Here is a 24163-nt window from a genome sequence, read left to right as displayed (position 1 = left end):
GGGGTCCCAGCTAACTCTGGCTTGACCCGCAGGGACAGGATTGAAGAGAGGAATTTTATCTGCGACCATCCCCCATTATCACATTGGTTGAGCGAAAAAAAAAAAAAAAAAAAAAAAAAAAAAAAAAAAATGGAGGAGTCCACATGCGCTCACACACTGAATCTCCTTCACTCCCCACGAATGACACATTTGCCCTGTTCTGGAATCCCATGGATTTACTTAGAGGTCACGTGCAAGATAAACCAAGATAATCGGCAGGCTGGGCTAGCTGCAGGAGGCTGGGTGGCATTCCCCAGCTCCTCCCCAGCTCCTCCCAGTCCTCTATCTGGGCTCCCCTCCCCCCCCCACCCACACACCTCATTTCCTCATCTGGTAACAGTAAGTCACCCTAACTTCTACTTCAGAGAGCCATTTGGGGAAATCTGCTATTGCTTTGGATGCTGCCTATTTCCATGGAAGCCATCATCCTTAAATTTCAGAACCGAAGGCATTGTAGCCAGGTTCTTTTTTTCTAAATTAATAATAATAACAATTTACCATCATTGGCTATCACAGGTAAAAAAAAAAATCTCAGATGTTTTCCTCTGGTAAGAACAGATGGCTGATAAAACAATAGGTGCCTCACCTTCCTCAGACTTATTTTTGGACAGTTATGTTGACAGGAATGTGCATGAAAACTGCCTAAATTTAAAAACAAAGCAAAGCAAAACAAAACAAAAAGCAAAACTTTAAGTTCTAACCCTGTGTGTGCTTCAACTGTAAACAGCATCTCTACGAGACACTTTCAAAAGGCTTGTTCTAAATGTGGGCTTGTTTGTTTGTTTGTTTATTCATTTGTATTTATGACTGGGTTGATTTCCCAGGTTTATAAAACTCAGTTTCGTTCCCTCAAAAGAAACGGAGATGGCAGCCTTGCCTCCTAGGACAAAGCCCCAATAGCAAGCTGATACCACTTTTGACTAATCCAAGGGAAGCCACCTGCTGGAACTGTGTCTTTTCTGTGGGCTCCCTGCAGAACTTTCCAAATGATGATTAATCACTGCATAAATGGCAGCATTGACAACCACATAATGACAGAGAGAAAGCCGAGACCAGGGGCTCAACCGTGGGTGCTTGCTGCCTAGTCCCGTGGGTGGAGAAGCCCAGAAGATGGATGGCTCGCAAGTGTCTGACACTTGAGTGTCTTGTCTTTTTACAAGGGTGGCCTTCTACCCAATTCAACAAACCGGGCTGCGAGCATGGACTGGACTCACTTCCTGTGGCTGTCAGAAGCAAGGAGAAAAATGCCTCAAACAAACAAACAGGTTCCAATTGGCATCTTAAATCTAAATGGCGACGGGAATGAGAGCCACTGGCTGCAGATGGCAGCTTCCTCACTGTGGTAGAAGGCTTTGGGAAGGTTTTGCTGATTAGCACTTCAGATTACCCTAACGTTGTCCTTACTAATTTGAAAAATGATGTATCACTGAGATCAGACAGGGCTCCGAAGAGTCAATTACACTCAGCAACAATATCAAAAGCTCATCTCTTCGACACCAAGGAATAAGACACGTTCCGCTTAATAACAACAACAACAAAAAAAGCCAGAAATGAGGTCTAATGCCCCATCTCAGTTGACCAAGTCATTAGCGATGAGAATGTTTCTCTAATTTTTCAATATTTCTTCCTGGGCTGTGTACTCCCTTGCCCCTAAGGAATTCTACCAGCCAAAGTTGATTAGCACAAGAAGAGATTTATAAGACATGAAGCACGGGTGCGCATCTCTGAATACCCTCCGGATACCGTCAGTTTTCCGACCTTTTATGAATAAATGAAAAGAGCGGTTACTGGTCAGACTCATTATCTCACCAACACCATCAGCATCCTCGGCCGGCTTCACCTTCTGCACATTCATCACCGCCCTCCACCTTCACAGTTACCTCTCCTGTACAGCATAGAACTTTAAATTCACAGAGCAGCTTAATGCCCCCCCCCACTTTTTTTCCTATTGGTCCTTGTTAGGTTTGGGCTAACTCAGGTCACATTCACCTGCAGCAGGCTCTGTCTTGATCCTTGTAGCTGAGTGTGATTTTCACCCCTCCGGGTGAGGGGTGACAGGCATCTGCTGCTTATGAGTACATAAATTCCCTCTTCCTCAAAGGAAATTTACCCTAGCAATCAGCAGCTCTAAGTCCCACATGATGGACATACTTTAAGCAAAGGGTTGAACCCTTCCCTCTTCCCTGCTACTTAAGACTGCTACTAAAAGCAGTGTGCCTATCCTGCGCCGGGAACCCATCAGTTACATGGAATGGGACCTCCCAGTCTCTCTCTCTCTCTGAAATCTTCAAGAGGGGATCCCAATTTAGCTTTGTGGACCTGAATTCTCCACAGAGCCCCTGCCATGTTGTCAGTCTTTCTGTGGCATTAAGAGCTCTATTAATTCTGGGTGTGGTGGTACATGCCTTTAATCCCAGCACTTGAGAGGCAAATAAACGGTTGCAAGCTGGCCAACACTACCAAGTGAGAGCTTAATAAACAAACAAACAAACAAAACCTCTACTACCCAACCTCTTACTCAGAAAGACACTCCACCTCAGAGTCCCCCTGTGGTCCCCAATTCTGAGTCCCTTACAGTCTTAACTCTAATGCATACCCCACCCTTTCTGTGGGCATTCTTGATGTCTGTCCATCCTGCCTTGTAACCTCCCACACTTCACAATATGACTGTAAATCGACAGTCAGGAGTTCCAGGTATCGGGCCGTGGAGATAGTCCTCAGCTAGTCAGAGATGAGCCCCCTTCTCAGCACCAATGCTGAGGCTTCAGTGGTTTTTGCTTTCCTATAAGAGTCTTCTCTCCGACGTCCAGAAAGATTCATCTCGTGTTCAGAGTGTGCCTTAGATTTAAACACCTTAGCATCAAGGCCAGCCCCTTGTCTTGCTTCCCAAACCCTTGGTACCCTGACTCTGTCCTTTCCCTCAACATATGGGGTCTCCATCTCCACTTCCCTGTACCTCAGCCTGGCTCTCTTCTATCCCCTCACTCTTCTTTGGAACATCCTCTTTTATAAGGTCTTAGCATCTTCCAACAGCTCCCTCAGGAGGACGTGACCACCACTGTTCTTGGAACTCGGAGAGAGGGGATTTGGCACCATGACACCATTCCACATAAGCATAACATGACCTTAGAAGAGTTCCTTCAATTTCCAGGGCCATTTACACATTGAGGTTGGGGGTCGGGGTGAGTCTGCACTGTGGATATCATCAGGGGAAAAAATAATGAAATAATGTCTGGGAGTTGCCTGCGCCAGATACTGTGTAGTCCTTGACTAAGGTTATCACTGTTAGGATATTTGGATTGTACTGAATTACTGGATCAGGAACCAGGTTTGTTTCTCTTTCTCTCTCTCTCTCTCTCTCTCTCTCTCTCTCTCTCTCTCTCTCTCTCTCTTCCTAGGGATTTATTTATTTATTTTATGTATGTGAGTACACTGTCAGTCTTCACACACAGCAGAAGAGGGCAATTACAGATGGTTGTGAGCCACCATGTGGTTGCTAGGAATTGAACTCAGGACCTCTGGAAGAGCAGTCAGTGCTCTTAACCGCTGGCCATCTCTCCAGCCATTTCTGATAGGTGTTTTGTACAACCTCTTGAACAATATAGATATGCAGTGAGCCATATTTGTAGAACTAAATCAAACGCGTAGTGTCATGATGCCCTCCGTACCTCTGTCCCCATATTTCATCTCTTAGGGCTTGGTTGTCTCACCAGCCCAGCTTTGGGCAGTGACTCAGAAGTCAAGAGCTGCCCATTTCCTGGCGATCGGTATTTACCACAGCCTCATTTGTGTGCACACATCCAGCTCTGGATGCCCCCGGAAGGAGAGTGAGGAGCAAGGACCTCTCTAGGTTTTGGGGGGGCAGGGGGTGGAGGACAAAGACAAAAACAAAAACAATGGCTCAACAAGACATTTCACCCTCTAAGGCAAGAGAACAGTGGGCTGTTCCTTTCTCCTTGGGAACCGTTTGGTGGCTTTTAAAGTTTTCATTGCATAAACATTCTGGCATTAATAGTGAAAATTACTGTCTTGAGTTGGTTTGTTTGTTTGTTTCTCAGGTGCCTGCAATCCACCGGGGCAGCCCCGTTGTGCCCTCGTTTTGTGTAGATGTTCCCAGCTCACACGCAGACGTGTTATTACACTGTTGAATAGCAGCAGCCTTGCAATTCTAGTTCTGCCTCCCCCTCCTCTTCCCTTCCCCCTCCCCTTCTACTTATTATAGCATACACGCTCCCATGTTGCCACACTTTGCTATTTGAAAGGCGGCCAACAGCTTTCTTACAAGGGGGGGGGGAGGGGGAAGAACCTGGAATGTTGGCAGTACCACTTGAAATCCTGCTACAGTGGGGTAGCTTCAGCATCCCCCTTCATTCTTGCTGGAGTCTTTCCTCTTTCCTTTAGGAGTCAGCTGGTCATTTTGAGCAGGAGGCATATGTGAAACTGGGGACAATATGAATGAATCTCCAAAATGCCTAAGAAAGCATATTAATGAATTCGGAGAAATGGACGTCACTGGGGAACGTGGCCACAGGCAATCCATGGGAACACTCTGCAGATGGTGAGATTCCTCCATCCTAGGGAGGGTGATGAATAACCCACACCCTTCTCAAAGGCCACAGGTGACCAGGGCAAAGTGCTGGGAGGAGGAACTAGTGGTTAGAACCCTAGGCCCGGGGTAAAGAGATGACTCAGTAGTTAAGAATATATACTGCTCTTGCAGAGGATCCAGGCTCCATTTCCAGAACATGCATGGTGGCTCACAGTCATCCAAAACTCAAATTTCAGGGGAGCCAATCTCCTCTTCTGGCTATCAAGGGCACCTGTCTTAGTCAGGGTTTCTATTCCTCTATATAACATCATTGCCAAGAAGCAAACTGGGGAGGAAAGGGTTTATTCAGCTTATACACTTCTACATGGCTGTTCATCACCAAAGGAAGTCAGGACTGGAACTCAAGCAGGTCAGGAAGCAGGAGCTGATGCAAAGGCCATGGAGGGATGTTACTTACTGGCTTGCTTCCCCTGGCTTGCTCAGCGTGCTTTCTAATAGAACCCAAGACTACCAGCCCAGGGATGGCACCACCCACAATGGGTCCCCCTACCTTTGATCACTAATTGAGAAAATGCCTTACAGTTGGATCTCATGGAGGCACTTCCTCAAGGGAGGCTCCTTTCTCTGTGATAACTCCAGCTTGTGTCAAGTTGACACACAGAACCAGCCAGTACAGAGCACCAGACATACACATGGTGCACAAGTATATTTGCAGACAAAGCACTCATACAAATAAAATAACCGTAAAGCAACACTGTAGGTGCTTGGGGGTTAGGGGAATGACTTAGCTGGTAAAGTGTCTGCTGTGCTAGCAGGAGGAGCTGAGTTCAGACCCTCAGTACTCTAGAAAAGGATGCATGCCATAGCATGCATCTATAACATTGCCCTGGAGAGAAGGGTTAGCTGGAGGGAAGCAGAGTATAAGGAGGTTGATCCCTGGAGCTTGCTGGCCTGCCAATTTAGCCAATCAGTGAATGTTTAGCTAGTGGGAGACTCTGTCTCCAAACATAAGAAAGTGATGGAGGAAGACATCTGATGTCAACCTCTGGTCTCCACCTACATGTGCAAGTGCACACATACATCTACACACACACAAACATACACATACACATGTACACATATATACACACATACATACACACATGCACACACATATACACATGCATACACACATGCACACACATACACACATGTGCATACACACATGTACACACACATACACACATACATGCATACATACACACAGGCACACACATATATACATGTGCACACACACATGTGCACACATACATATATACACACAGGCACACACATACATACATGTACATACACACATGTGTACACATGCGCACATATATATACACACACATACACACATATACACACATGTGTACACATGCACACATATACATACACACATACATACACATGCACACACATACACACATGCACACATATACAAACATGCACACACACATACACACATGCACACACATGCATACATACACACATACACACACATGTACATACACATATGCACACATATACAAACATGCACACACACATACATACATGCACACACATGCATACATACACACACATGTGCATACACATATACATACATATACAACACACACACTCAAAAAAGCACATAAAATAAAAGCCATAGCCTCACAGCTTCAGGTCTAGCTGAGCTTGGTTTGTAGTTTTACCATTTCCTTACCTGGTGGACTTTGGATTTGGACAATTATTCTTTTGATGGCTCAGTTTCTATTCTACAAAATGCCCCCTCAGATGTTCCTGGGGAATCAAATGAGAGAATCTATCAAGCATCAGATAACACTCTTCCTTGGCAGGTGTGACACGCACTCGGGAGGCAGAGGCAGGCACTCTACAAAGAGAGTCCCAGGACAGCCAGGACCACACCAAAACATAAATAGATAGATGAATAAATAATAATAAATAAAATAACATTCTTACTGAAAGCATCATTATTCTCATTATTGCCCTCCTTGCTTGGAGCATGAATAACTTTTTCGGCACTATGAAGACCGTGTTTCTGCTTCTTTTATCTCGGAGCTGGATGGGAGCAAAGATCAACTCATTCACTCTCAAACTCAAAGCTTTGGGCCCGACACGTAATAGAGGTTCAACAAATGTTTCGCCAATCTTTGGCTCTCTCTCTCTCTCTCTCTCTCTCTCTCTCTCTCTCTCTCTCTCTCTCTCTCTCCTACATTCATTTACCTATACGAAGGGGGCAGTGTGTGTGCCACTGCAATCAGAGGACAATGCGCAGGAGTTAGATCTCGCCTCCATCCATCATGTGGGTCCCGGGACTTGAACTCAGATCACCAAGCTTGTTGGAGAGTGCCTTTATCTGCCAACCATTCTCATTATCTTCTTCTCCCTTGAAAAGTGTCTGTCTACCCAGGAGCATGAATGTAGACTTTTGATGTTTCTTCTTTATTCCTCCCACATACTTACTTCCCCTGCCTCAAAAAGAAACTCAAAAAAGTTTCTTTGAGTTGAAAAATACGTAACTTCCTCAAGAAACTGAAGCTTAAGCTCATTTGTGTATGGAGCACTTCTGGAAAATGGGAGGCTTAAAGTCCACAAGAGAGGGGCCGGGCATACATAGCTCAGTGCATGGCACGAGCCTAGCTTGGTGGGAGGGTCTGGGTCTGAACCCTTAGACCACGGGAGAAAACAAAGCCAAGACCACAGACAGCTCCCGAAGACAACTAAAGAAGACACAAACATGGGTTCTTGGAGCCAAAATGAACCTGATTTACTGGGTGGAAAAATGCCATAGAAACTCCTAAGCCATTAGATAAATAATAATTAAACAGAGGGGATATAAATATGGACCGGAGGAAAAGGGACAGGAGTCTGAGGCAGTTTGGAGGAGCAGCCTAAATTCTGGGTAGGAGAATTTACATAAAGTTTGCTAGTTTGGGAATTCTTTTATGTGTGTTGATTTGTTGCTCTTGTTTAGAGATATGGGTTTTGGCCTGGTTTTGCTGGGGTTTTTCTTTCTGCCAACAACCGTAGCCTTACTCATAACAACCTTGTTATGGTTAATTAGTAACTACAGAAAAAGAATAAATTATACTTTCAAATCAAGTTATCAAACAAGTCAGAAGAGGGCATCTCTGAAAGAAGGTTCTGGAAGGAGCTATGTCTCACATCTTTCTGGAAGTTTCTTTCTACCTTTAGATCCCAATATTCAGGCACTCACAAGATAGGACTGTCTTATAAACAAACCAAATTACAAAAGAAATGAACTTTTTTGCTCTTAAGCCAACTGAGCAGGGATTTGGGTGCCNTTGGGGAGGAGTGGTACCTTTAATGAATCTGACCTGACTGTTTGCTATAATGCTTTCATTTTCTCCTCTATCTCCAAAGATTAGATTTTTTTCTCTTCCTAAAATTAAACGTTTTAAGTAAAATTTTGTATTTTTAATGAGAAGATTCGGCACATAGAACTTAGCAGAGATATTTTTTCACTTGTTCCTACACAGAGTATATTCTCAATAAAATCCACTCCGCTATGTTTAATGTCTGCTGAATGGGAAACGAATGTCCCTACATCCCCCCCTCTATGGGGTCTGGTGGTCCAAGGCTCACTTCAAGCAAAGCTACGACTCTAGACTGTCTGTGTGTGATCCAAGAACAGAGAGAGCCTTCTCCCCGGGTGCCCACGCTTCCGGAAGGTTCTTTCCTTCCTAATGGACAAGAAGCTGAAATCCGTGATGCTGTCTGATCAATCAGGCATTTTCCTGAGGTCTGTGGGTGGACTGGGCTCAGAGATTAAAGTGGTGGTGAGCCTTTCCTTATCATAACCACTAAGCAGTCTCTGCAAGATGCCCATTTGTAAGAGTGGCGATCCTTCTGGAAGAGCCAAGTACACGATTAGCATTTCATTTCCTCTCCTGGCTGCCTGTCTACATTGATCATGGTTGCTGGGATCCAATCAGAGCCCAGAAGTGGTTTCCTGGCCAAAGGCAAGAAATGTGAGCTGGTTCGCCTCCTGGGCCAGCTCTGGTGCTCAGAGACATCATGGTCCAGTGACCTAAGCAATGGACTGGAAATTCTAGACTAATTATATCCTTTTTAGATCAGCCTTACTGTGGACACAGGGTGAAGCTCCTACCTCCTCTGGACCTAGACCTGGGCCTGTTAGCTATATGGTAGAAGAGGCTGCTACACAGGGTGGTGATGGGCAATTAGCACCTTTCTGAGCTTGGGTTTCCCCATCTGTGAAACATGAGGGACTCCCAGGGTATCTGTAAGGCTAAGATGCATACTAAAACTCCCAGGGATATGTATAGCGCTGAACAGATTGGTTGTTCCTACGACTATTATCGCTACTAAGGATGAAGTTGAGACCCAAACCCAGGTTTCCGGACCCTCACTCCAGCATGCAGCTAACTTCCTTCTGCTTTCCATGAACAGCTAGCAGAGCTCAAACTCCTTGCAGCATAGAGTCACAACAGACACTCCCACCCACAAGGGTTGTTTGAGCATGCCAAAGCATTAGCTTATTCCAGAGAGCCCTCCCCCCCCCCCCAGCTAGCATCTCTCTGGGACATTTTGTCCATTCTTAGATCGAACCCAAGAAAACGTGGTGCAATCTTTTTATTTAAAGCAAGTGTGGAAGTTGGCCATACTTCTAAGCTCTCGAATGTATAGAAAGTTTCCGTTGGCGGCTTAGGCACAGAATGGCAAGCAAGCCTGGGTCTCTCCGTGCTGAATTACACTTACCCCTCCCTCGTTATATCCCTCGTTAATTCTTCAGTAATTGGGGAGCTGTGGTCTTTGCAAGTGTCGCAGTTTTGAACCACCGTGTATTTACTTCTGGGTGGATTAGCATGAATGTGTCAATTGTATTGGATTGCCAATTTTGTAGGAGTGATTTGAAAACCTGCAGAATAAACTGTTATTTCACTCAGGGGGAGTGGGAAGGGGAGAAATGGCAGTGCTTTATGTTCATATTTGCATGAAGCCTTCATAACCAAAGGCTGCTGGAATCCCAGGTATAATGATAACGTTGGGAGTGAGAGGCCTGGACCTGGCTGGAAGGAGGAGCTTGTGTAGGAGGCGATTTTTCCATGTAGATGTGAAGGTGAAGAAATATTTATTAGTAGAAATTACATATGGAGATTAGAAAAAAATAGGCTTTTTTTTGGCACCTGTTCACGGTGTAAGCCAAAAGTCCTCAACTGACTCAATTTCCATGGTAAAGACAGCTCTTGCCACACCCATTTGCAAGTGCGGATCATTCTGTGGTTTATCTGTCTGTCACTCATTGTCCTGGAAGAGTCTCCTGGTTGGGGTGATGATGCAATTAGATTGGATATATTACCGAACCGAAAACTGGCAAGATGGGTCTCTATTTCTTAACTGAAATCAGAATTGTGGGGGAAGAGTGACCGAAACCAACACAGTGCCGGGCTTTCCCACAGGGGTCTGTCAGTCACCCTGCCAATGACATCAGTGGAGTGACCTGAAGCGTTCTCCCGTTATATAGCTCTACATCACTCTCCCACTGTGATCTTTTCTTATTTTGCCTTCTGAACAAATTGGTGATGAACCCAAAGACGACTAAGGTTTTATGTTAAACGTGCCTACAATTGCGTACTGCACAGACAAGAGGTACAGACACCAGACTGGTGGTGCTGCAGACGGGAAGTGGGCCAGCGCCAGGATGAAGCCCACACTCACTATACAGCAGAGAAGGTGAAGCTTGACAATCTCCTGGTAAGGCTTAGATTTCATTCAACCAATCCCAAAAGGCTTGATGTCGCTGCTATGGGGTTCAAGGTCTTGATTAAAATAACCCAAGCAAGAAGATGCTCAATCGAGTGCACGCTCTCTGTTCTGGTTTGGTTCGGTTTTAGATAGTGTCTTGGGACGTCCAGACAGCCTGCAACTCCCTATATAGCAAGGAACTTCTGATCCTCCTGCTTCCACATTCTAAGCACTGGGATTGTAAACTTCAGCCAACCACGCCTGGTTTCTGCAGTGCTGGGGATCAAACCCAGGATTTTCTCAACACTGAGCCAGTACTCTTACCAACTGAACTATACCCTCAACCCCAAAGGAAGAAAAGAAAGGAGTATGGGTATAGGTAAGTGGTGGAGCAATGACTGTCAAACTTTTGGAAAGAAGGGATGGAGGAGAAAGAGAAAGAGGAGGGACGGGCAGAGGAAAGAGAGAGGGAAGGCGAAGGCAAGAGAGAAAATGCATAATGCAAGCATATTAGCTGAAAGAAGCCCCCTAGTCAGATGGAGTTGGAGAGATGGCGAGCACTAGCTGTTATTGCAGAGGACAAAGGTTCAATTCCAAGAAATGACATGGTAGCTCCAACTGTCTGTAACTCTATTCTAATGGACCTGACATCTACTTTGGGCCTTTTCAGGTACCAGGCACACTTGTGGCGTGGTGTGCTATGTGTAGTGTGTGTGTAGTATGTGTGTGGGTGGGTGTTGTGTGTTTTGTGTGTGTAGTATGTGTGTAGTGTGTGTGTGTATAGTGTGTGTGCAGTGTACGTATGATGTGTGGTGTGCGTGTGGTTGTGAATGGTTGTGTGGTTGTGTGTGTTTGTATGTGATGTGTGTGGTGTGTGGGTGTTCTATGTATGTAGCATATATATGGTATGTGTGGTATATATGTGGTGTATATATGTGTTGTGGTGTGCTGTGTATGTGTGTTGTGTGGGGGTTGTGAGGAGGTAGGGGAGGGGTGTGTGTGTGTGTGTGTGTGTGTGTGTGTTAGGCTAGAGAGCTGAAAACAGCACAAGTCTTCAAAGGGGTTTGGAGAGCTGGAGGCGCACATCAGACAAGATCCATGAACCTTATCACACAGTTATAACAAACAAGCCAGGAAGAGCAAAATCAAAATCACCTATCGTCTTATTACTCTGAGGTAACAATATATAGGCAGACTTAACATATACGTGTTTGCAAATATATCTACATGAACCCATACCAGTTATGTTGGAATTAAACACTGGAAATACAAATAAGATAATATGAAACTCCCCCTCCCCCAAACCTAACTCTTAATTACTTTCCTTATTACCAGAGCAGATTGGACCTTTTTGCTTTCTTTTTAAAATATATCATTTACTTCGTGTGTGTGTGTGTGTGTGTATTTGCACGTGTGCACGTGCTCGAGTGTTTCTATGTAGGACGTGTACGTGAATGTGTTGGGTACCCTGGAGCTAGAGTTACTTATGATTACATATTTCTATATAGCTGTAGATGCTGGGAACCAAACTTAGGTCCAGCGTCAGGGCAGCAGGTGTGCTGAGCTCTCTCTCAAGCCCATGGGCCCTTTTTCCTCCGCTCCCTCCACTACTGCCATAGGGTCCAATAATGTTGAGATGATGCCATTGGCCATCAGAGAGCAAGCATAGAGCCCCAAAGGAGTCACAGAATCCACTTAAGACCACCCCTCTATGGTACAGATGGGAAGGCTGAGGCCAGAAGGGTGTTGGTGACATGTCACGTCATAAAATCACTTTAAGGCCTCTTGACCCTGTTTGAAAGCTCTTTGCACACTTTGGTTGTAAGTAGGAGTTTTCACCAACTCTAAACAAACAAGGTTGAAACAAATTTTGTTCCTGAGTTTAGTTAACAAGAAAACTTTGCTGGTTCTTATCTCCCCATTGTCTAACCTCACAGCCTATTCCTAGTAGGCTACATGGGGAGCCGCCATGGAGGGAGTGAGTCACCGGTGATGTTTAATCTATACTGAAAAAGTACCTGCCCTCAAGTCTGGATTACCCCCAGGAGCAGCAGACAGGCAGCACAAGCCAGTTCTCCCTTAACACCATCCGCTAGCTCGGTTTCACCCATTGAAGGCCCCTCCCTACACCGATCTTTAAAAAACCCAATGCCAGGAAAGAATGTCAGATACTTCATAAATATTTGTTGACTGATGGGACTTGCACCAATCAAAGGCATTGGTTTTCCTGGTGTGCTCCTTTATGAGGAGATGGGGAAATAGCACCCACCCACGCCTATCTCACGGAGAGGCTCAGAAAATGAGAGAGACAATGGAGATCAGATCCTTGGAAGGGAAGTGCGGTGTGTCTCATTAATATTAACCATCCAGGCGAAGCACCTGGTCGCTAAGAAGCCGCTCTTAGCCATTGAGAAATGTACTGGGCTTATTTTTAATCTAAATATGGCCCCATTCCCTAGGTCACTCCACCTAAACTTTACAACTCTTTACCAAAACTCCCCACCCAGCTGCTTACAGAAGTCAGACCCCGCCCTGGTTAAGGTCACTTCCAGGGTGGCTTATCTCCTCCCTATAGCTTTCTGATTGTTTCCCTTAGTTCAGTTCCTCCAAGGGATACAAACAATGCGTTCTCTAAGACAAGGTGGGGAAGAAGCTGTCTTTCATAGAACCTTCCAAAAGTTTCTGATGTGTTTAATTAACATCTGGGTGAGAAAGCATAGCATTGGCTCAGCAGAAGACCCAGGACAGAAGTGTCTAGACTTCCATCCCTGCTTAAAGGAGAGCAGAAATGTCTCCAATTTTAATTCTTTGTGATCCTCACCGTTTACCACCCCCACTGGGCTTCAGTACTCTTAATCCTAATATTGTTTCATAATGTATCTTTTCTTTTCATTCTTTTTTTCCTGGGGTTTCAATACAATATATGTTTTCTCAGCCCTGGCTGTCCTGGAACTCACTCTGTAGACCAGGCTGGCCTTGAACTCAGAAATCCACCTGCCTCTGCCTCTGCCTCTCGAGTGCTGGGATTAAAGGTGTGCGCCATTGTACCATCATACCCAGCAATGATGTATCTTTTCAAGTGACAGATTTTGTCATGATTTATGGATTTATGGGGTTTGTGTGCGGGCATGCATCCCACAGCACACATGTGTGGAGGTCAGAGCTTTCAGGAGTTAGTTTTCTGCTTCCTCTTGGTGGGCCTCAAAGATGGAACTCAAATCCTCAGGCTTGGCCAGTACCTTTCACCTGCTGAGCAATCTCACTGGGCACATAGGATTGGGTACACCTTGTAGTATTGTTTTATAAAATCGAGCAAAGTATGTGAATGAGTTAAGGAACAAGTCTGGAACTTGGGTGTTTGTTTGCTTGGCTGTCCTTTTCTTGAATCACTTGTTAGGATGAGGTCTATGTTGGTGGTCCTCTGTCTTGGCCGAGCACCACCAACACTTGGAAGGCGTGTTCAAAGACTGCTGGGGTCCCACCCTGTAAGGCTCTTATCAGCCAGGAGTGTGGCCCAGTGATTTGCATTGTCCACAAGTTCCCAGATGATGCTGGTCCAAGAATTACCCGTGAGGACCTCAGAATGGATTATACACCAGGACCGCAAGGAATCCAGCCTGCTTTCTAAAAGCCAGTTCCGCCACTTAAGGATTCCAAGTGCTCTTCCCACCGGTCTCAGGCAGGTTCTTAATCAATGGCCTGGTTTGCTCACAAGTTTTCTTAAGCAACACCGTAGTAATCTACGACACTGATGGGTATCTCTGCCTGCACGGATTAATCTCTCTGTCAAGGAGTCAGTCTAGACAGGAATTTTATTATTCTATTGTCGTTCTCTTCTTCTATAGATGCTTACTGGCATAGGCTCCTGTCTTACTTCCTACCTGAGAGAGAAACACACCACCAGCTCGGTTTTGCTCACCGTTCTCGCTCACTGTTACAGAAGACTCGTGCTCGGGACCAGAATGTGTCCCCAATATAAGTCCCGCCACCAGGACGCTTTATAGGTAAATAAGCTAATATGCTTTATAGGTAAGAAGTTTTGGCTTTTCCAATATCTCATGAGCCTGCTGCAAAATAAGACCAGTGCTTCAACCCCATCCCTTTCATTTTTATCCTTGCCATGGCGTTTCTATGACAGTGCAAAGCTATTGGAATGTCTAGTTTCTCTCCCCCCATCCCGCTACCCTCCACCCCTGCCAAGCCTATCTCTAAGGAAATCTTCTGTGCTTACCAAGTGTTCCATGATTAACTATACAGATTTGTGGGTTTTCTTTTTTTCTTTTTTTTTTAACCATATCCCAATAACTCTTACCATGTAGCCCGAATGTCCCTAAGCACATACCCAGTTCTTCATGTGGACATTCTGCCTTTACCCACGAAGTAAGTGTAGTCCTTAATTTTAGTCTTAAAAATGGAGACATAGAAGTTGTTCCCCTAGACTACTGGATTAGAATTTCTAAGTCATGGGGTTGTTGTTGTTGTTGTTGTTGTCTGAATCCCCAGGGAGCTTCATAAGAGGAAAAAAAATACACACACCTCAGTGTGCATAGGTCGCTACAGTTGACCCCAGAGCCCGGGAGTTACCCAGAGCCCCTGAGTGCATCTTTATGTATGCTGAGAGGGTAAATGAACGAAAACCCCTCAGTCGTCGTGCTCCCCTCTCTGCTACTGCATTCCTTATGCCGCGGCAGCATTTCCTCTCTTAACAATTTGCAATTGTCCTGGAATTTATAAGCGTGCCTCCTAATGCCATGCAAACCCGTGTTGTCCCTGCCTTGAAATGTGTACGTGACGACATTCCCCAACTGTGTTCACACGGAGGCCCCTGCGGAAGCCCTGGTCTAAAAAGTGCTTTCCAGTTATTCACAGTGACTTGTCCTGGCTGTAAGTATGAGTCATCCTCCCGTCATCCCCATCTAACAGAGGGGAAGCACACAGCCAAGTCACACTCAAGGTCAGAGCTAGGCAAAAATTAAGGAGTCGGCCATGAAACTGATGACCCTGGCTAGCTAGCTAATGCCCGCGGCTCCCGGTCTCTTCCAAGATTTCTACATTGCTCTAAACACACACCTCTTTGCCAGATGTTTACCCCGTCGTTCAAGTGGAAGCAAGCCCTTTCAATTAGGCTCATCAGGGGAAACCCGCTCCAGTTCTCTGAGGGAGGAACGGCCCAACCAGTTCACCTAAAATAAAAATTGACGTCGTGATCGTCTGGATTTCTGAAGTTGTCCTGACAGCATTTTCTAGTTGACTAATGAATGGCCCACCAGTAATGACCTGGAATATAAAAACAAAGACCTTCTCATGTTGTTTCCCAATCACAGAGGTCTGTCTGAAGCCTGGGTGAGAGGGCCCCCTTAGGATGTTTATCTCAGACTTGAGGTAACTTTTTTCTACTTAAATATTAAGTTCTTACCAGTCCATGGTGGGTTGTGCACGCGAATGTGCACTCGTGCGCGCACGTAGACACACACATGCACTGTATTTCCATGTCTCTACAAGAGACCCAGAAAACAAGCCATTATTCGTACCATTGAACAAGTCACCCTGGTAGCTCCTGGCTTTGTTTTTTACATGGTGGAAGAAATGAGCCACCGAAGAAAACAAAATAGATTAAAAAAAAATCACCCTTGAGATTTAGGTGCTAGCCTGTCTTTGTTCCCAATTTCATCATCCGATTTCAAGTCTGCACTAGCATCTTAATGGCGCCACATCTGTGCAGCTCCTTTGAAATTTTCATAGTCTCATTAATTAAAGGACCAAGGAACACAACAGGGGAGAGGAACAAAGGTCAGGCAAGAACGGGGTGCTTAATTGGCTCTACCTTCCAGGTATTCCTGCAGTGTGCAAAGCTGTTCCAGACCCGCTACTGTAGAATCTGATGGAAAAGCCTGCCTCGACACCCTTCCCAAGTTCTCTAGAGTTTGAGAGAGAAAAACCTCAAACCCCAGAGTATATCTCCAGGGAGATTTCCTGGTTCAACTGGGAACCACTAATGAGTAATCAAGACAAGCCAACATGTAGACAGTAGCTCTTCTGTCAAACTCACCGCAAGGGAACCCAGGGCTTACATGATGAGGTGCCTGGCTGGCAACAGAGGGTAAAAGAGAATTCTCAGTCGTCTGCCTGTCTCCTCCCTGCCACACACACTTTCCAAAACAGGAGAGGGATGTTGGAATTGCAGCCTGGGTTGCTTCAAACTGGTTTTAAAAATTATGGTCCAAGTCTGGATAGGTGGCTCAGCCACTGGGAGAGCTTTCTGCTGGGATTGAAGTTTGATTCCTAGCATCCATATATGTCAGGTGGTCTAACCACTACTCCAGGAGATCTGATGCCCTCTTCAGGCCTCCAAAGGTACCCACACAGATGTGGATCTCTCTCTCTCTCTCACACACACACACACACACACACACACACACACACACACACACGTTTAAAAAAAAAAAAGAAGAAGAATTACTGCCAAATCCAACATCTTACAGGGCAGCATGATCAATGGTTAATCTTGATTGTCAAGTCTGACAGAATTTATAATCACCATGGAAACAAGTCTCTGGGACATGTCTGTGAGAGGTTTTGGTTGTTATTATTTGTTTGCTTGCTTACTTGCTTGTTTAAGATTAGCCTAATTGAAATGGGAAGCCCAACCTCAAATACAGACAACTCCATCCCCTGGGCTTCGATCCCAGACTGAGCAAAAGGGACAAAGAGATGAGCTGCAGAGATGAGCTGCAGTTCTGCTTCCTGACCATGGATACAATGAGACCAGCCATGTAATGCTCTGTCTGTGGGACTTCCCCACAGACCATGAGCCAAAATAGACCCTTCCCTGTTTAGGTTGCTTCTTGTCAGGTCTTCTGTCACAGCAGTGACAGACGTGACAGAGGTAGAGAGAGGTGGGACATGTCTTTACCTTAGCTCAACTGCCCCCCTTCTTAAGTCAAGGACAGGGCTTAAGCTAGAGGAGAGCCAGGACTCGTGGGCATATAATGCTAGCCATGGTAGACTGGATGTGAGATGCACATCCAGTCTTTTACTTTTCCACATCTGGAGACATTATGGTAATGAGATGCAGATTGTTTTCACCTTAAGTTAGTAATAAAAAAGAACACGGATCATGATAATAAGTGGTAAATGACATCAGGACTCTGTGATAGCAGATGTCCCAGGAGCTGTAGAAAAGGGGAACACAAGGAATCCACCCAGGGGTGGCATCTCAGGTATTGCCAAGCTAGACTCTACGAGCCAGGGGTGCTTAGAGGGAGGCTGAAATCAGAACAGTCCTCATTGTTGGCAAGGGCCAGGCCTGAGGCCTGAGGCCAGAGCTCTGTTGGTAGAATTCTCTCCTAGTACAGGGGAAGTCCTGGGTTCACTCTCCACTGTGGGATAATCTAGATGCAGAGGTGAACACATGGAATCCCAGCATTCAGAGGGTTGAACTAAGAGAGTCAGAAGACCAAGGTCAGCATCAACTTCATAGCTAGTTCGAGATCAGCCTGGTATGCATGAAACCCTGTTTCAAAGAATCAGTCAATAACCCCAAAAATGCTATGTGCAGTGGAGGCTGTAGCACACGACTTTCCTCTCCCTGTACTCAGGCAGGCAGATCTCTGTGAGTTCCTGGCCAGCTTGGTCTATGCAGGGAGTTCCAGGACAGCCAGGCTACAGAGAGAGACCCTGTGTCAGATAGATAGATAGATAGATAGATAGATAGATAGATAGATAGATAGATAGATAGAAAGGAAGAAAGAGAAAGAAAATTTAAAAGGCACAGGACACAGTACTTAGCACTTAAAAATGTTCTGTGCAAGCTCTACCTCCAGGCTTTGAGAGATTTTTTTTTTTTTGCCTCCTCCCTCCCTGCACCTCTCTAACTCCACTTTCATTCCCCTCCCCCACACTCCTGCCCTCCACCAGAGTCCAATTATTGGCTAAACCTAAACTCAGGACTCACCTTGAGCCAACCAGATGGCTCGGCAGGTAAAGTTGCTTCCTGCCAAACCTGGGATCATGATCCTCAGAACACATGTGCTGGATGAAGAGCATGTGCTCCTGCAAGAATTCTTCTACTCTGCAGACGTCAGCCAAGGTCCATGCCTTCCCCCAACCCACATGAAACAAACAAACAAACAAACAAACAAACAAACAAATGTCTTTGTTTTTAAGAAAAGGGAAAACAAAGGAAATCTCCTTAGACATATATATTCATATATTCTTTGTGTATCTGAAGATACTAAGACCCAAAAAGATTCAGTGTTTTGTTTGAGGCAGTCAGAAATCTCTCACCAGACAAAACTTGGGTCTTCTACACAAGCTTCTCATTTCCGTGTGAATTCATTCGCCACTCTAACAACATCTTTTTATGTGACTGGGGCAAACTAAACAAGCGAAACTGTGTGAGCCATACAGAATCTCCTCTTGGATGGCATGTCATCATAGCTCCTGCCATTATGATTATTGTTCCTGTTCACTTAGAAGGGAAGGGAACCCCACTATGCCTCTGTGTTGGCGGTCTGCCCTGACAGACAAATCAGCATCCACAAGCATGGCTTAGACAAATCAGGATCCGTACAGCATGACTCAGAACCAAGTACACGTTCCCCCACCCCACCCCCGAAATTCAATCAGAAGATGACAGTATCTCACCCTTGGGAAGACACAATTAAATAATGTCCATTGACAAATGCTTACAAGGAAGGCTTACGTGTAGCTTACAGCCACTGGCTCTCAAGGCTATAGGATGGACTCAGTCCCAGATACATCAGCCTACGGAAACAAGTTCCACCCCCAAACCCACCCCCAAACTCCCACAACAAAGATCATGGTGCTGAACAAACAGCAAGGCATGGTGGCCACCGGTGTGCTCACTCTAGATTTCAGTTGTCTCACCTGTGGCCTGACAGGATTGAGTGAGATCTCTCTCAGAAGTTTCTTAGAGTTTTCGCATCTATTATGTTTACCACAAGTGATGGAAGCTGATTTGAGCTACTCTGACATCACACACACACACACACACAGAAACATTCATATACACTCACACACACTCACACATACATGCATATACACATACATACACACATATATGCATACATACACATGCACATACATAGACATACTCACAATACACTTACAACATAGACATACACACAGTCACACATGCACAAATACACATACACACACACAGCATCTTTAAAGGTTTTCCTATCTTACTGTCTTAATTGGGTAAACAGTCAAGAATACATGCTATCCTGCTATAAGCTAATTGCCTTTTGCTGTCACTGTTATTGCTTTGTCATGTTTATATTGTTTTTCATTCTAAAATGTAGAATATACTTCTGACTTTTTTATTTTGGTAAAGTTCTTTCACTATCTATTTCTCCATCTTGACGATCTGGTAAGCACATACATCTACGGTTGTCTTCGACAACCTAGTCAATGACAATAGCAACAGGGAAGGAAACGTTTGCAATTCCTTAGCTTTTGTCTCCACAGGGAAACCCTTTTATACTTCTTAAAGTCTTTGGCTTTTCCCCTGAGTCAAAGCAACCATTCCAGGAAAAAGAGGAAATTATAGCAGACACTAGAAAGTCCACACGCGGCACCTCTGCCCATCTCCCTACATTTCCACGTCTTGTGCAGCGTCTCTAACAATGAGTTGAAGATTGATGCTTTCGGGGATAATGAAGCCTGGAGCCACCTTAAAGACGTACAGATTAGTTGCCGCTCCTTCTCTGCATGGGCTGAGAGATGGGAGAAAAATCAGCAGATTTCTGTGTGTTAATGTTCAACCAGTACAGTGACCGGTATAAAGCAAGGGCCGACAAGAGGGGCTTGACAGGCCCGCCCTTCCAGCCTATTGAAGTAGGCCTGTACTTGCCGTAAGTCCCCTTGTCTAATTAGCTCCTGAGCTGTTCCCTGGCTCCCTGCGTCTGACGGAGACTTCCTCGGGAAAACTCTTGTCACCGAGCATGATGAAGTAGGGCTTGATTGTGCTACAAGATGTCCTGTAGATGCAGGCCAGACTTCTGAGACTAGTCATCAACTTTGCAGATTCCAGCGCCAGGGCTCATCTGCCAGCACAGGAGCTTTGCAGATGTCAGCACAAGAGAGCTCTGGCTGCTGCGAAGAACACAAGGAATGGCTTTGTTTACATTTATTCCTAAGCGCTCTGGCCATGCTCGAGAATGGGGAGCTATCTTCAAGTTAAGACTCCTTATGGCATCCTCTGAAGAGGGAGAGCACCAGCATCTACCTTCTGCCTGGGACCAGATCTGTGGCCACGTGACAACCGGGTTACATGCTTCATTTCTCTCTGTACAACCAATTCTTTGCCGGGACTAGCCACATCACTAACTCTGTGTCTCCGGAAAACTTACTGAGTTTGCTTGCGCTGGTTTCTTTGTTTGTAAAATGTTGTGAGTGAATGACTCACAAAGTATCCAAAATATAGTCTGTGCCCGTTTGTGTTGGCTACAACTAATATTAATGACAATGATTACATCATGGTATTTGAATTCATCATTCTCACATAGTCACTGTGATACAAGAAAACCTGCTTGTAACTGCATTCATACAAGGGTAAGCCACAGGTACAGAGACAATACATAGATCTAAGAAGGTTCTAGTAGCAAGGGTGTTCCAATGTAGTCTTGCCAGGTGAGTCCAAGATTTGCCAGGGTCTTTTCCTGCCCCATCAGTGAGCATCACCATGCTTCTTTGGTGACAAAGCTGTCCCAAACAGTACTTCCAAAGGAAAAGGTGTATGTCCACCACCAGTAGAATAAGTATTGGGTCTACAATATGCAATTATAGATAATCAGAGAAAGCATTATCATTATCGCCTGTCAAAATGAAGATTTTAGTTCAGAGAAGACAAGTTTTTGTGTTTTGCCTTCAAAATAAGTTAAGAATAGTTTAGGGCTGGGAAGATGGCATGGTGGATAAGAGCACTTGCTTTACAAAACATAAGGACTTGAGTTCAAACCCCAGGACACACTGAAAGTCTGAGCATCTCAGATCATACTGTCCCCATGAGGCCTTGGGAAGTAGAGATGGGAGAAGGCCTAGAAGCTTGAGGACCAGCTACCCTGGCACTCATAACAGAAAAACAACGTTATCTATCTCAAACAAGATGAAGGCGAGAACCAATTAATAGTCAAGGCTGACCTCTGACCTACACCATACCTGTTTCACATATATGCATATATATATGTATGTGAAATATGTATAGATAGAGGGGGTATTGTTAAACACTTAAATTTCACGGGTACAAGAGTGCATGCCTATGATGCTAGTTCATAGGAGACAGAGGGAGGAGGAGCTAGAATATGAGTATTTACATGGAGCTGAGATTAAACACTGCCTGACAGATCGGTACTCCTGCTTCATGGGAGGAAGTTCAAACACAGGTCTGAGCTGGAGGCAGATGTTAGGCATCAGATGCCTTCTTCTTGCCCTTGTGAACACTAAGTATGTGCATGGTGCACCTACATCCATGCAGGCAAACACTCATAAACAAAATAAAACTAAAACTATTGTATGCTTTTTAACTTCATCACCTTAATCATTGACAACCTTATTCTCTAAACCATGTACGATTGCCAATGGGAAGAAAAAGAATGAGGCCGAACAGATACCTCCTGGCAACATTGTCGTCTAACTGTACTTTCACTACTTTCTAGACAATAGTAATTATTTTCCATTAAGAAACTTTTAGCTGAACGCTGTGATACATGCCTGTAATTGCAGCACCTGGGAGCAGAAAAATCAGGAGTTATCTCTAGCTACTTGAGTAGCCTGGGCTACATGAGACGTTGTCTTAAAAGAAAGAAGAAAATGTAAAGCCAATCAGATGGCTCAGTGGCTGGAAGCTCATCTGACTAAGCTTAACAACCCAAGCTCAATTCCAGGAAACTTCATGGTGGGAGGGGAGAATAGACTCCTTGAAAGTATCCTTTGGCCTACACACACACACACACACACACACACACACACACACGCACGCACGCACGCACGCACGCACGCACGCACATGCACATACATGCAAAATAAAGAGATGAAAGAAAATAGTAAATAGCAAACAGTAAATACGCATTTATCAGGCCTTATGTTTGACACTTGAAAATTTAAAGCTCTTAAATTCTAGTTCCATTTTTTTTTCACTCGGAAAAAAAAAAGCAGCAATAAAGAAAAATCCAAACTGTTGTAGTACTTACATAGGGAAATCATGAGAGAACATGGCTAAGCTCTTGCTTGCAGTAATAGCGACTAGGTAGCCGTCATTTTTAAGAACAATGTCACAAAAGCTATTTCGAGGCTGTCATGCTCAAGAATAATTAGTTTCCATCAAAGCAACAGATTATCTGTTCCTGTTGTCCAGTGGGTCATTACGATGAACAACCAATACAGATAAATGATACCTAATCTCTTGTGCTCTTCTTTCGGGCTGATGGATGCTTATAACATCTCCGATATTATAAGGTAGAAAAATTATGCTGACATTTAGAAGCAAACGCGCAGTAAGACAAAACTAAGTACAACGCACGCCCCACACTACTGGAGGAGAGGAGAGCCATCTGAAGACAAATAGAACTGAAACCAGAATGGCAATTAGAACCGAGAGAGAATTATAGGCAACAACGACTATACCTCGTGGGTGGCAGGCAGGTCAATTAATTATATGAGAAGAAGGGGGGGACCCAGGCATTTCTGTAAGACACATTAGTAAAAGGAATATTGACTTAAGCATCTTTGAAATTCTATGCCCCAAAAGAAGACAAAGGGGTTTCCCTGGCATTGATCGGCTCCCGAATCAGGCTGACTTTGATGAGAACTGGCTGGGCCACAAATGATACCAAGAACCTGAAATTACTTATAGCTCACATGCAGTAGCATTCAATAGATTGCAACTCTTCCATGTAGCTCCATATTCAGGCGTTTGTCAGCTAATATTGGAAAGAGGCCGTTTTGTTCTTCTTAAACCTAAAACAGCAATTTGGGACTCACAACCTTGAGTTCATCCCATTAGTATCTCTCACTTAGAGGAAAACCTGTGACCAAGGACAGATTGCTGACAGTGAGGCAGGAGATCCTGTGGGTTCCCAGATCTGGGAAATGGTACCAGTCAAGCTCTGTGTGACTCCCACCAACTTCAGGTGAGACTTTCCACTGTTAGCGGAAATGAGGATCTTGGAAACCTCATTGGGTGCTCTTGGCAGTAGACCTCTTAGACAAGCCCACTCAACATCCTGGTTTTCAGGGACAGTGCGGTGGGACAGCAGTTAAGGGCACTTGTTCCTCTTATAGTCAGCTCAAGTTCAGTTCCTAGCACCCACACCAGGAGGCTCACAACTGTCCATCAATCCAGCTTCAGGGGATCTGATGCCTTCTTCTGGCCACTGTGTGCATGTGCACATATCTGCTCATAGACACTGGTGGAAAAAAAAAAAAAAAAAACTTAAGGGAAAAAAAAAGGAGAAAGTTTTCTACTCATCATCATTTGTCCCACCAACTTGAATACTGTTGAATTCTTTGTTCTAGATAAAGCTTGTTAGTTTTGTTTTTTTTTTTTTTTTCTGTCTGAGAACCTGCAATTTTCCAAGGGCATATGCTAGATTCCTTCCACAACTACAAGAATATGTATGTACCCTCTGCAAATGAAAATAGCACCTCTGGGAGGTGCTATAAAGCTAAATATTCCACAAGGCACAGCAAAGCCCTGNTCCAGAGAATCATCCAACCCAAAGTGTCAGTCATGCTGAGGCTGAGAAAGCTAGCCTAAAGCCGCTGTAATTACAAGCAAGAGATGGAAATGAATACAGGAAA

The sequence above is a fragment of the Mus caroli genome, chromosome 10 (assembly GCF_900094665.2).
Source record: "Mus caroli chromosome 10, CAROLI_EIJ_v1.1, whole genome shotgun sequence".
Classification (NCBI taxonomy): domain Eukaryota; kingdom Metazoa; phylum Chordata; class Mammalia; order Rodentia; family Muridae; genus Mus; species Mus caroli.
The sequence above is the reverse complement of the archived record's forward strand: the minus strand, read 5'-3'. Positions refer to the sequence as shown.